This window comes from Canis aureus, chromosome 11 (assembly GCF_053574225.1).
Source record: "Canis aureus isolate CA01 chromosome 11, VMU_Caureus_v.1.0, whole genome shotgun sequence".
Taxonomy (NCBI): Eukaryota; Metazoa; Chordata; class Mammalia; order Carnivora; family Canidae; genus Canis; species Canis aureus.
The window spans coordinates 47,507,690-47,520,390 of NC_135621.1; the positions used below are offsets into that span (position 1 = coordinate 47,507,690).

General features: G+C 36.3%; 1 protein-coding gene across 1 annotated transcript in view; it reads left to right on the forward strand.

Annotated features, from left to right (window-relative positions):
* The window catches only part of TMEM131 (transmembrane protein 131), a 228,288-nt gene that overhangs the window by 79,131 nt on the left and 136,456 nt on the right, over positions 1-12,701 (forward strand). The window lies entirely within an intron of this gene.

A 12,701-nucleotide genomic window follows, 5' to 3' on the forward strand; every position in this document is an offset into this window, starting at 1 on the left:
TTCCATTATATACATAGACCAAATATTCTTTATCCATTCATCTTTCGATGGACACCGAGGCTCCTTCCACAGTTTGACTATTATGGACATTGCTGCTAGAAACATTAGGGTGCAGGTGTCCCGGCGTTTCATTGCATCTGTATGTTTGGGGTAAATCCCCAGCAGTGCAATTGCTGGGTCGTAGGGCAGATCTATTTTTAACTCTTTGAGGAACCTCCACACAGTTTTCCAGAGTGGCTGCACCAGTTCACATTCCCACCAACAGTGTAAGAGGGTTCCCTTTTCTCCGCATCCTCTCCAACATTTGTTGTTTCCTGCCTTGTTAATTTGCCCCATTCTCACTGGTGTGAGGTGGTATCTCATTGTGGTTTTGATTTGTATTTCCCTGATGGCAAGTGATGCGGAGCGTTTTCTCATGTGCTTGTTGGCCATGTCTATGTCTTCCTCTGTGAGATTTCTGTTCATGTCTTTTGCCCATTTCATGATTGGATTGTTTGTTTCTTTGCTGTTGAGTTTAATAAGTTCTTTATAGATCTTGGATACTAGCCCTTTATCTGATATGTCATTTGCGAATATCTTCTCCCATTCTGTAGGTTGTCTTTTAGTTTTGTTGACTGTATCCTTTGCTGTGCAAAAGCTTCTTATCTTGATGAAGTCCAATAGTTCATTTTTGCTTTTGTTTCTTTTGCCTTCGTGGATGTGTCTTGCAAGAAGTTATTGTGGCCAAGTTCAAAAAGGGTGTTGCCTGCGTTCTCCTCTAGGATTTGGATGGAATCTTGTCTCACATTTAGATCTTTCATCCATTTTGAGTTTATCTTTGTGTATGGTGCAAGAGAGTGGTCTAGTTTCATTCTTCTGCATGTGGATGTCCAATTTTCCCGGCACCATTTATTGAAGAGACTGTCTTTTTTCCAGTGGATAGTCTTTCCTCCTTTGTCAAATATTAGTTTACCATAAAGTTGAGGGTCCAGGGGTCCCTGGGTGGCGCAGCAGTTTAGCGCCTGCCTTTGGCCCAGGGCGCGATCCTGGAGACCCGGGATCAAATCCCACGTCGGGCTCCCAGTGCATGGAGCCTGCTTCTCCCTCTCCCTGTGTCTCTGCCTCTCTCTCTCTCTCTCTCTCTCTCTCTCTCTCTCTCTTTTTCTCTCTATCATAAATAAATAAAAAAAAAATTAAAAATAAAAAGTTGAGGGTCCACTTCTGGATTCTCTATTCTGTTCCATTGATATATGTGTCTGTTTTTGTGCCAGTACCACACTGTCTTGATGGCCACAGCTTTGTAGTACAACCTGAAATCCGGCATTGTGATGCGCCCCCAGCTATGGTTTTCTTTTTTAAAATTCCCCTGGCTATTCGGGGTCTTTTCTGATTCCACACAAATCTTGAGATACTTTGTTCCAACTCTCTGAAGAAAGTCCATGGTATTTTGATAGGGATTGCATTAAATGTGTAAATTGCCCTGGGTAACAGTGACATTTTTACACTATTAATTCTTCCAATCCATGAGCATAAAATATTTTTCCATCTCTTTGTGTCTTCCTCAATTTCTTTCAGAAGTGTTCTGTAGTTTTTAGGGTATAGATCCTTTACCCCTTTGGTTAGGTTTATTCCTAGGTATCTTATGCTTTGGGGTGCAATTGTAAATGGGATTGACTCCTTAATTTCTCTTTCTTCAGTCTCATTGTTAGTGTATAGAAATGCCACTGACTTCTGGGCGTTGATTTTGTATCCTGCCACACTGCCAAATTGCTGTATGAGTTCTAGCAATCTTAGGGGTGGAGTCTTTTGGGTTTTCTATGTAGAATATCATGTCATCAGCAAAGAGGGAGAGTTTGACTTCTTCTTTGCCAATTTAAATGCCTTTTTTTTCTTTTTTGTTGTCTGATTGCTGAGTTTTTTGTAGTTTCTTTATCTGGGTTTGGTATCAGAGTAATGCTGGCCATGTAGAATGAATTTGGAAGCTTTCCTTCCTCTTCTATTTTTTAGAATGATTTCAGAAGAATAGCTTTCTCTCTGGTAGAATTCACCTAGTGAATGGTGAATCTTTTTAGTCCTGGACTTTTGTTTGTTGGGAGTTTTTGATTGCTGATTCAATTTCATTGCTGGTAATCAGTCTGCTCAAATTTTGTATTTCTTCTGGATTCTGTTTTGGAAGGTTATGTTTCTAGGAACGTATCCATTTCTTCTAGGTTGTCCAAATTGTTGGCTTATAATTTTTCATAATATTCTGTTCTAATCCTTTATATTTTGTGTTTTCAGTTGTTTGTCTCTTCCTTCATTTCTGAGTTTATTTGAATCTTCTCTCTTTCTCCTTTTTTTCTGGTGAGTTTTGGTAAAGGTTTATCACTTATGTTGATCTTTTCAAAGAACCAACTCCTGGTTTCATTAATGTTACATTGTTTTTTTAGTCTCTATTTCATTTATATCTGCTATAATCTTTGTTATTCTTTTCTTTTGCTAGATTTGAGCTTTTTTTTCTTCTTTTTCTAGCTCCTGTCAGTGTATGGTTTTATTACTTATTTGAGATTTTTCTTGCTTCTTGAGCTAGGCCTGTTATGTTTATAATCTTCTGTCTTAGAACAGTTTTTGCTGCAGTGCAAAGATTTTGGGCCATTGTGTTTTCATTGTCATTTACCTCTATATTTTTTAATTTCTTCTCTGGTTTCTCAGTTGACTCATTCATTGTTCAGTAGCATGTTACTTAGCTTCCATGTATTTGTGTTCTTCGCACATTTTTTTTCTTGAGATTGATTTCTAGTTTCATACTGTTGTGGTTGGAAAAGATGCATAATATGATTTCACTCTTTTTGAATTTATTGAGGCTTCTTTTATGGCCTAACATGATCTATCTGGGAGAATGTTCCTTGTGCACTTCAAAGCATGTATTCTGCTGTTTGGGAATGGAATGTTCTGAATATAGCTATTAGGTCCTCTGGTTCAGTGTGTCATTCAAAGCTATTGTTTCTTTGTCGATTTTCTGTCTGGATCATCTATTCATTGATGTAAGTGGGGTGTTAAAGTCCTTTACTTTTACTGCAATACTATCAATTTCTTTTATGTATTTTAACAATTGCTTTATATATTTAGATGCTGTCATGTTTGGTGCATAAATATTTACAATTATTCTCTTATTAGATTGTTTTATCATTATGTAGAGCCCTTCTTTGTCTCTTGTTATATAGTCTTTGTTTTAAGACACATTTTTTGTGATAAAAGTGTGCTACCCTACCTTTCTTTTCATTTCATTTGCATAGTACGTATTTTTCCATCTCTTTACTTTCAATCTGCATGTGTCCATAGGTCTGAAATGAATCTCCTGTGGGCTGCATATAGATATATCTTGCTTTATTATCATTCCATCACCCTGTGTCTTTTCATTGCAGCATTTAATGCATTCATATTTAAAGTAATTGTTGATAGATATGTACTGATTACCATTTTGTTCATTTGTTTTATGGTGGTTTTTGTAGTTCTCTGTTCCTTCTCATGCTTTCTTGTTGTTTGATGGCTTTCTTTAGTAATATGCTTGGGTTCTTTCCTTTTTATTTTTTGCTTTTTTTTTTTTTTTTTTTAGATTTTTAAAAAATTTATTTATTTGACAGAGAGGGAGAGAGAGAGTGAGCACAAGCAGGGTAAGTGGCAGGCAGAGGAAGAGGGAGAGGTGGGGCTCAATCCCAAGACCCCAGGATCATAACCTGAGCTGAAGGCAGGCGCTTAACCAACGGAGCCACGTAGGTGCCCCTATTTTTTGCATATCTATTACAGGCTTTTAATTTGTGTTTTTCATTAGGTTAATATATAAGTCTTATGCTGATGGTAGTTATTATTAAGTTGATGGTCAGTTAAGTTTGAATTGATTCTAGAAGCACTAAATTTTTACTCCTCCCTACCCATGTTCTGTGTATTATAATGTCATCCTCTCCATTCTTTTATTTTGTGAATCTTTTGACTCATTTTAATATATGTAATTGATTTTACTGCTTTTGTGCTTTAATGTCTCTACTATTTTTATAGTTGCTGAATCTACTACTTATGTTTGCATTTACCTATGAAATTTTTCTTTTCATAACTTTCTTACTGCTGATATGGCCTTTCCTTTTCGGTCAAAGAATTCCCTTTCCTATTGTCAGACTGGTTTAGTGATAATGAACTTCTTTAACTTTTGTCTGGGAAACTCTTTCTCTTTCCTTCTATTCTGAATGATAGCTTTGCTGGGTAGAGTATTTTCTGTTTCAAGTTTTTCCCTTCAGCACTTTTAAGATATTATGCCAATCTCTTAATTATTGTGTGTCTTGGTGTGGCCCTCCTTGGGTTGATTTTGTTGCAGATTCTCTGTGCTTCCTAGATCTGGATATCTGTTTCATTCCTCAGAGTGAGGAAGTTTTCAACTATTATTTCTTCAAATAAATTTCTTGTCCTGTTTTCTCTTTCTTTTCCTCAGATCCCTGTAATGCAAATGTTATTACACTTACTGGTATCGCTGAGTTTCCCTAATTTATTCTGATTTTTTACTATTCTTTTTTCTTTTTGCTGTTTCAGCTTGTTTGCTTTCCATTTACTCTGTCTTCCAGCTCACTGATCTGTTCTTCTTGCCTCCTTCAATATGCTATTGACTCCCTATAGTATATTTTTAATTTCAATTATTGAATTCATCTCTGATTGGTTCTTTTTTATATTTTCTTTTTGTTGAAGTTCTAAGATCCTTCACTCTCTTCTCTCAAGTCCAGTGTCTTTGTGACCATTACTTTGAATTTTTTATTAGGTATATTGTTTATCTCCATTTCATGTAGCTCTTCTGGTATTTTTTATCCTGTTCTTTCATTTGGGACATATTCCTGTATCCTTGTTTTGTCTAACTCTCTGAATTTATTTCTGTGTATTAGGAAAAATCAGCTCTGTTTCCTGATTTTGAAAGTAGTGGCCTTCAGAAGAAGAGTTTCTATGGTGCCCCATAGCATAATGACCCAGGTTCATCAGAACCAGGCATTACAGGCGTGTCTCCTGTGTGGGTTGCGTGTACCCTACTGTTGTGACTAAGCTGTATTTGCTTTCATTCCAGGCAGCTGCAGTTGCCGTTGCCCACTTTACCTGTATGGGCCATAGTTTGGTCCCTGTGCTGTTAAAGAGCCAGTCTAGAGCCACCTCGCACTTCTAGTTAGGTGGTATCTAGTGGTCAGACCAGATGCCTGTCTTCAGCCCATTTCCCTGGTCTGCAGTTACATGGAACTGGTGCCCCCTGAGATCTTTTTGTTGGTGGACAGGGCTGGCAGTTGGATCAGGTGTCTACTCCCAGTTTATCTGCTGGGGCTGCAGTCAGACTGGTGTGTGTGGTTATCTTACCCTTTTCCCAGAGCAGGAGTTACTTTGGAGTGGTATTGGTCCCTGCCAGGACTGCTTGCAGGAAGTGACATAGCAGGAGCCACTTTGAATGGAGTGTTACCAAGTAGAGCAGGTTTTATGGGGCAGATCTGCAGGAAAATGCTGGTGTGTAGTGCACAGTCTTAGCAACGAGGGTGTTTTCACTGGCTCCCACAGCTGTCCAGCTGCGTGGGAGGGTGGGAGATAGAAGGCCTTTTGTTCATAGAGGAGTCTCTTAAAGATCCCTGCCACTCTAGCACGTGTTGATTTTAGTAAATAAATCACCTTCACATAAACCCCAGGTGCTTTTCAAACTGCTGCTAATGTAGCTCCATGGGATTGTTTGTCTTGTTTTCTCTTTAAAGGCAGGGACTCTGTTTCCTAAGGCCCTCTGGCTTTCCCAGAGCAAACTAAACCCACTGATTTTTAAAGTACCCAGTGTTAAGCTCTACTGATTGGAGCTTAACTTTACGTTGGTTTTCAAAGTCAAAAGTTATGTGGTCTTATCTTCTTTGGATAGGTCCCCAGACATGGGGTGTGGAGTTTGCTCCTATCATATAGTAGTATCATGTGTATGAATCTTAAGGATATACACTAAGTGAAATAAATCAGTTACAGAAACATAAATACTATATGGTTCCACTTATATGAGGTACTTAGAGTAGTCAGAGTTGTAGTGACAGAAAATAGAATGGTTCTTTACAGGCCTGGAAGGAGGAGGGAATGGAGAGTTGTTTAATGGCTACAGAATTTCAACTTTGCAAGATGGAAGGATTTCTGTAGATACATGGTGGTGATGGTTGCACATCACTGCAAATAAATTTGATGCCACTGAACTGTACAATTAAAAATAGTTAAGATGGTAAGTTTTACACATGTGTATTTTACTATAAATAAAGGAAAAACAAAATTTGATGGCAGGATAGATTTGGCTTATGGACTGTAAATTATCAACCACTGTTCTAAATTTTCTTACTGTTTTTTTTAAGATAAAGGGAGAGGGAGGGGATCCCTGAGTGGTTCAGTGGTTTGGCGCCTGCCTTTGGCCCAGGGTGTGATCCTGGAGTCCTGGGATCGAGTCCCACGTCGGGCTCCCAGCATGGAGCCTGCTTCTCCCTCTGCCTTTGTCTCTGCCCCGCGTGCTCGCTCACTCTCTCTCTGTCTATAATGAATAAATAAATAAAATCTTTAAAAAAAAGGGGGGGGAGAGGGAGCTGTGATTTTGACATACACAGAATTATAAAATTATTAAAGTACTCCTCTTTTTAAAGAAAGTGGTTCTATTAGAAAAGAAATATATGATGTAGAAAATAGGAAAATTTGGAAAAATAATAAATAACTATAGTATTTACTGGGTATTGTCAAGTGCCAGACACTCTTTTAAATTCTTAAAAACATGAGCTAGTTAATAGTTTTATGATCTTTTTCAGGGGAGCATATTAAAGAATAGAGAATTTAAGTAATTTAACCCAGTAAATGTTTAGTATGTGGTAAAACTAGAACAGAATTCAAAACCAAGCTTTTGGACTCTAAAGCCTAAGTTCTGAACTACTATGCTCTAGAGTGGGGGCTTGGGGGTTATCCTTATATCCCAATACCCAAGTGTAATACAGGTTAATACTTATTTCCTTTCCATGATTTTCTCTGCAAACATAGCTTTGATTTCTCATTCTGCATAGTCAGTCAGTTTTACATTATAATAACTAATTTTATGCCCAGAGCAGCTATTTCTCATAATGTCAAGTTAATTGCCTGTTTTTGGAGGTGGGGAAATGTATGGGGCACTAGAAGTCCCTCATCAGAGGCTAACATCTGTACAGCTCTTTGCAGTTGACAGAAAGCCTCTTCAGATATTTTCCAAGGTTATTGGCTAGTGAGAGCAGAGTTGGTATTTGAACACAGGTTCTTTGGTTTTGTTTTTGTTTTTTTACTTCAAATTCTGAGTCTTCTCAGACCTATCTGCTCCCCATCACATGCTAATTTTTGACTCAGTACTCTCTTCACAGTACCATTTCGTACCCTCTGTTTTAAAAATAAGTGGTACAAAAGAAGTTAAATAGCTAGCTCAAAAATAGCCTTAAAAATAGGAACAAAGAACACCAAAAGATATTAAAACAGTATTAAAATATTCAGACAGCTCTCACATCTTATACAAAAATTAGCTAAAAAATGATTGTAGACTTAAATATAAAACTATACAAAAATATATAAAACTATAAAGCTTTTAGGGGAAAAAAAAAACTGTAGAAAAACTTCAGGATATAGGGTTAGGCAGAAGTTCTTGACATCAAAGACTTGATACCAGAAGTACAATCCATAAAGGAAAACCTGATAAATTAAAAGCTTGCTCTGCCAAAAACTGTGTGAAGAAGATAAAAAAACAGAGAATATATAGACTAAGAGAAAATATTTGCAGACCATATATCTGACAAAGGACCTAGTTTTTAGAGTTTCTAAAGAACTCTCAAAACTCAATAATAAAATCCAATCAAGAATCAGCAAAGGACATGACTAGATATTTTACTGAAAAGAATGTACAGATGGCAAAAAGACATTTGAAAACTGCTCAGCCATATTATCCACCCAGAAAATACAAATTAAAACCCACAAACTCACAAATCTTTTCATTCTAAGATTATTAATGTTGTAACCTTTACAACATTAAGGGTGTGGTTTTTTCTTCCTTTTTTGGGGAGTAGGGGCATTTACCCTGTCTGTTTTTGCCCATAATTTGTCAGCATTTCTGCATTATTTTGTATTAGGTATTTACAGTTTATATTTGGGCTTTGGTTTTCTAACACAGTCTTTTTGTCTTTTTTAAACAGAGTTTACCTCATTTATTTTATACTATATATATTTATACCATGTAATTTTTATGTTTTATTTTTTGTTTACTCTTGATTTAGGAGCTTAATTTTCAGATGTACATTTAAAATATTTTAAACCTTTATTTCTCAAATTACTTCAAAAACAAAATGTCTATTGTGATCTTTCTCTTTCAATACTTCGGGTGTTTTGTTGGCATGTGCTGAGATTTTTATTCTTATTTGTTATAATTAAATGACTTTTCTATTTTGTGGCTTACACTTCAAAAACAACATTACTTTCTGCTTTTCTAATCTTGTTTCCACAGTTCCTTTGCCGTGACCATCTGCCTATCTTTCACAAGACAGCTTCCTCATTTGCAATTCTTCATGAGTAATCTTGTTGGCCAGATTGTCTTCATGAAAAATTTTTTCCCCTTTAAGAAAGTGTGCATGGGTGATAAACTTTCTGAGTTCCCTTTCTGTCAACTTCACATGAGAACCACAGAGTTTTGCACGTTCTAGAATTCTTAGGTTATGTTCTTTATTGAAGTATGAGTGACACACAATAAACTGTACATGTTTAAAGAATACTTGAAGAGTCTAAATACGTATACACTTGTGAAACCATAACTGAAATCAAGATAACATATCCATCACCCAGAAGTTTACTTGTGACCCTTGGCAATCCCTCCATCCTCACTCTCCCATCTCTAGACGATTGCAGTCACTGATCTGCTGTCACTATCAGCTTATATTGTAAACCATTTTATGTAAATGCATTCACACAAATGTACTTTGATGGGGTGGGAAGGAGGTCTGGTCTGACTCAGCGTACTTATTTTGAGATTCATCTATATTGTATCATCAGTTTATTTTTTTTCCTCAAATGTTATTTTCTGCTCTTTCAAAAAATAATTTATTGTTGTAAAATGATAAATGTTTAAAGAAAAAAGAAACGTTCCCAGTTTTTAATTCTTTTTTATTGCTGAGTAGTATTTTATTGCTGTGTAGATATACCACAATTCATTTATTCATTCACCTGTTAATGGAAATTTGGGTTGTTCCAGTATTGACTTCTGTAAGCATGCTATAAACATAAAGCTGCAGTAATCATTCATGTCCAAGTATTTTTCTTGTGTTTCTCTTGGGGAAATATCTAGGAGTGGAGTGGCATCATCATGATAGGGGTATGTTTAATTTTGTAAAAAAATTGCCAGGCTTTTTCTAGAGTGGTGGTTCTGTTTTACATTCCCACCAACAATGTGTGGAAGTTCTAGTTCTACATTCTTCAAACTCTTGGTGTATTTTCAATTTTGGACATTATAAAAGGTGTGTAATATATGGTTATAGTTCAAATTTGCTTTTCCTTAATAACATACTGAGCATCTTTTCATGTGCTTAGCTGATATTTTTATTATTGCTTATTTTAAAAGACTGTGTGGTTTTATTAGATTAACATGTTCTTTATATGTTTAGTATACAAGTATTTCATCAAATATGTGATTAGCATATATTCTCAATATATGGTTCGCCTTTTCATTTTCATAACAATGTCTTTTGGTGAGAATATTTTTAAAATTTTTATGAAGTCCAGTCTGTCAGTTTTTTCTTTTACAGTTAGTGGCTTTTGTCTGTTTCATGAAATCTTTGTTTCCAAGATTGCAAAGATAATCGCCTTTGTTTTCTTGTTGAAGCTGTATAATTTTAGTTTTTATGCTTAAAACTATGATATGTATAAAAGTAATTTGAGTCCATGGTGTAACATAAGGATAAAGGCTCATTTTTCCCTTACATAAGTTTGTCCTATTGTTCCAGCACCATTTGCTGAAAAAGATACAGGTTTTTCCATTGAATTGCATTGATGCCTGTGTTGAAAATCAAATGACTGTACATGTGAGTCCAATTTTGGACTTTTTCCAGTTCTGCTGATCTGTTTGTCTATATGTCAATACCACCCTGTCTTTTTAAAAATTGTAGTAAAATATATGTAACATAAAAATTACATTTTAATTGTATATAGTTCAGTGACCCTGAGTACGTTCGTATTTGTCTTTGCATCACTACCAGCTCCAGAACTCTTTCATTATCCAAAAACGAAATTGCTCTGTACTCATTAAATAATAATACCTCATTCCCTTCACCCTAACCCTTGACAAGCACTATACAACTTTCTGTTAATGTGACTATTTTAAGTACTTCATATAAATAGGATCATGTAGTATTTATACTTTTGTGACTGGTTTATTTCATTTAGTATGGACTTCGTCTTTGAGATGCTTTCATGTGGTAGTATATGTCAGAATTTTCTTCCTTTTTTAAGGCTGAATACTCTGTTGTACATATAAACCACATTTTGTTTGTCCATTTATCCATTGGTAGACACTTGGATTACTTGCACACTTTATTGTGGATCATGCTGCTCTGAACATGAATGTCACATATTTGTGTCCCTGCTTTCTGCTTTTCAGTTCTTTTGGGTATACGCCTAGAAGTGGAATTGCTGGATCGTGTGGTAATTCTACATTTAATTTTTTTGAGGAACCACCATACCATTTTCCACCACAGCACTACATTCTGCATTCCCATTAACAGTGCACAAGGGTAGCAATTTCTCCACAACCTTACCAGCACTTGTTATTTTCTGGTTTTTTGATAGTTGCTATCCTGATGGGAATAAGGTGGTATCTCATTGTAGTTTTGATTTCATTTCCCTAATAATTAGTGATGTTGAGTGTTTTTTCGTGGGCCCGTTGGCCATTTGTATACTTTTTTTTTTCATTTGTATATATTCTTTGGAGAAATGTCTATCACTCATTTTTTAAAAAGATTTATTTATTTATTTTAGAGAGCAAGTGTGAGCACAGGGGAGGAGCAGAGAGAGAGGGAAAGAGAGAATCTCTAGCAGATTCCATGCTGAGCTTGGAGCGCAAGGGCTTGATCTCATGACCCTGAGATCATGACCTGAGCTAAAACTAAGAGGTGAATGCTTAACCAACTGAGCCACCCAGGCACCCCTACCCATTTTTTAATCAGGTTTGTTTGTTTGCTGTTTATTAATAGCAACGTTGAATTTAGTAGTTCTTTATTTATTTGTATATTAACCCTTTATATCAGATACATGGTTTGCAAACATTTTCTCCCATAATAAAAAATCTTGGGGACTTTTGGGTGCTCATTAAGTGCCTGCCTTTAGGTCAAGTTATGATCTCAGGGTCCTAGGATCAAGCCCCGAGTTTGGCTCCCTGCTCAGTGGGAAGTCTGCTTCTCCCTCTCCCTCTGCCCCTCCTCTTGCTCCTGTTTTCTCTCTCTCTCTCTCTCAAATAAAATCCTTAAAAAATTTTTTTCATAATGAAAAGGTAAACATATTTTTAAGCACAGAAAATACAAAGAGTTGAGAATGAATATCCGTTTATCTACCCTGAGATAGATTATTAACATTTTGCCATATGTGCTTTATACACACACATACTTCCATGCACATGCAAGTCATATTGCTGAAACATTTTAAAGAAAATTACAGATATCCTGACACTTCACCTTCACTCGAGCTTTTACTTTCAAACAATGTCATTTTCCCACATATTTCTCCTATGTACATTCTCCAAAATACTATTTCAAAATAATATATTTTAATGGGAAAAATAATGCCACAACTCTATTGTTTTCTGATTACAACATAGAAACTAATCTTTTGGGGTAAGTTCACTGATGGTATTCCTTAGAGGTTTTGGCATTTTCTCACATATCATTAAGAACTTACCTTTGCCGATTGTCTACCAATTTCTTGCTTTTTCACTTGTTCTCCTCTTCTCCATCCTCTCTACACTGCCGCCAGAATATTGTCTTTAAAATTAAATCAGACCATGTCTGTCTCAGTCTCTCTTACTCCTTCAGACCCCTTTGTATTTCATTTGAGTAGAACACATTACAAACTTCTTACCCTGGCTTCTTACCAAGACACAGCATAGTCTTGGCCTTGCCCAGCCTTTCAACCTCATTATAAACTTCTCTTGCCCTTTGCCTCTGAGCTCCATCCAAATAGACCTTCTGTCTATTCTTGAACATCCAGGCTTTTTCCTAAGTAGGACCTGTGTACATGTTGTTTTCTCCATCACCATACAGCCTTGTTTCCACACACAGCTCTTTTTTACACTTGATCACATTCAGTATAGATGTGATCTCTTCAGACAAGCCTACCCTCATGACATATTGAAGCATATCACCTATTTATTCTCTTTCACAGCACCTTTTCAACATTGTCCTAGTTCTTTCATATTTATTTAGGTTTTTAAAAAAAAATATTTTACTTATTAATTTGAGAGAGATTGCGCACAGAGGGAAAAGTGAAAGGAAGAAGCAGACTCCCCATAGAGCAGAGAGCCCAATGCAGGGTTCCATCCCAGGACCCTGAGATCATGACCTAGCCCAGGACAGATGCTTAACTGACTGAGCCACCCAGGCTTCCATGTATATTTAGTTTTAAGAGGCTGTCTCCCTTTCCATTTGCCTACAACCTTGAGCTCCCTGGCAGTTGGA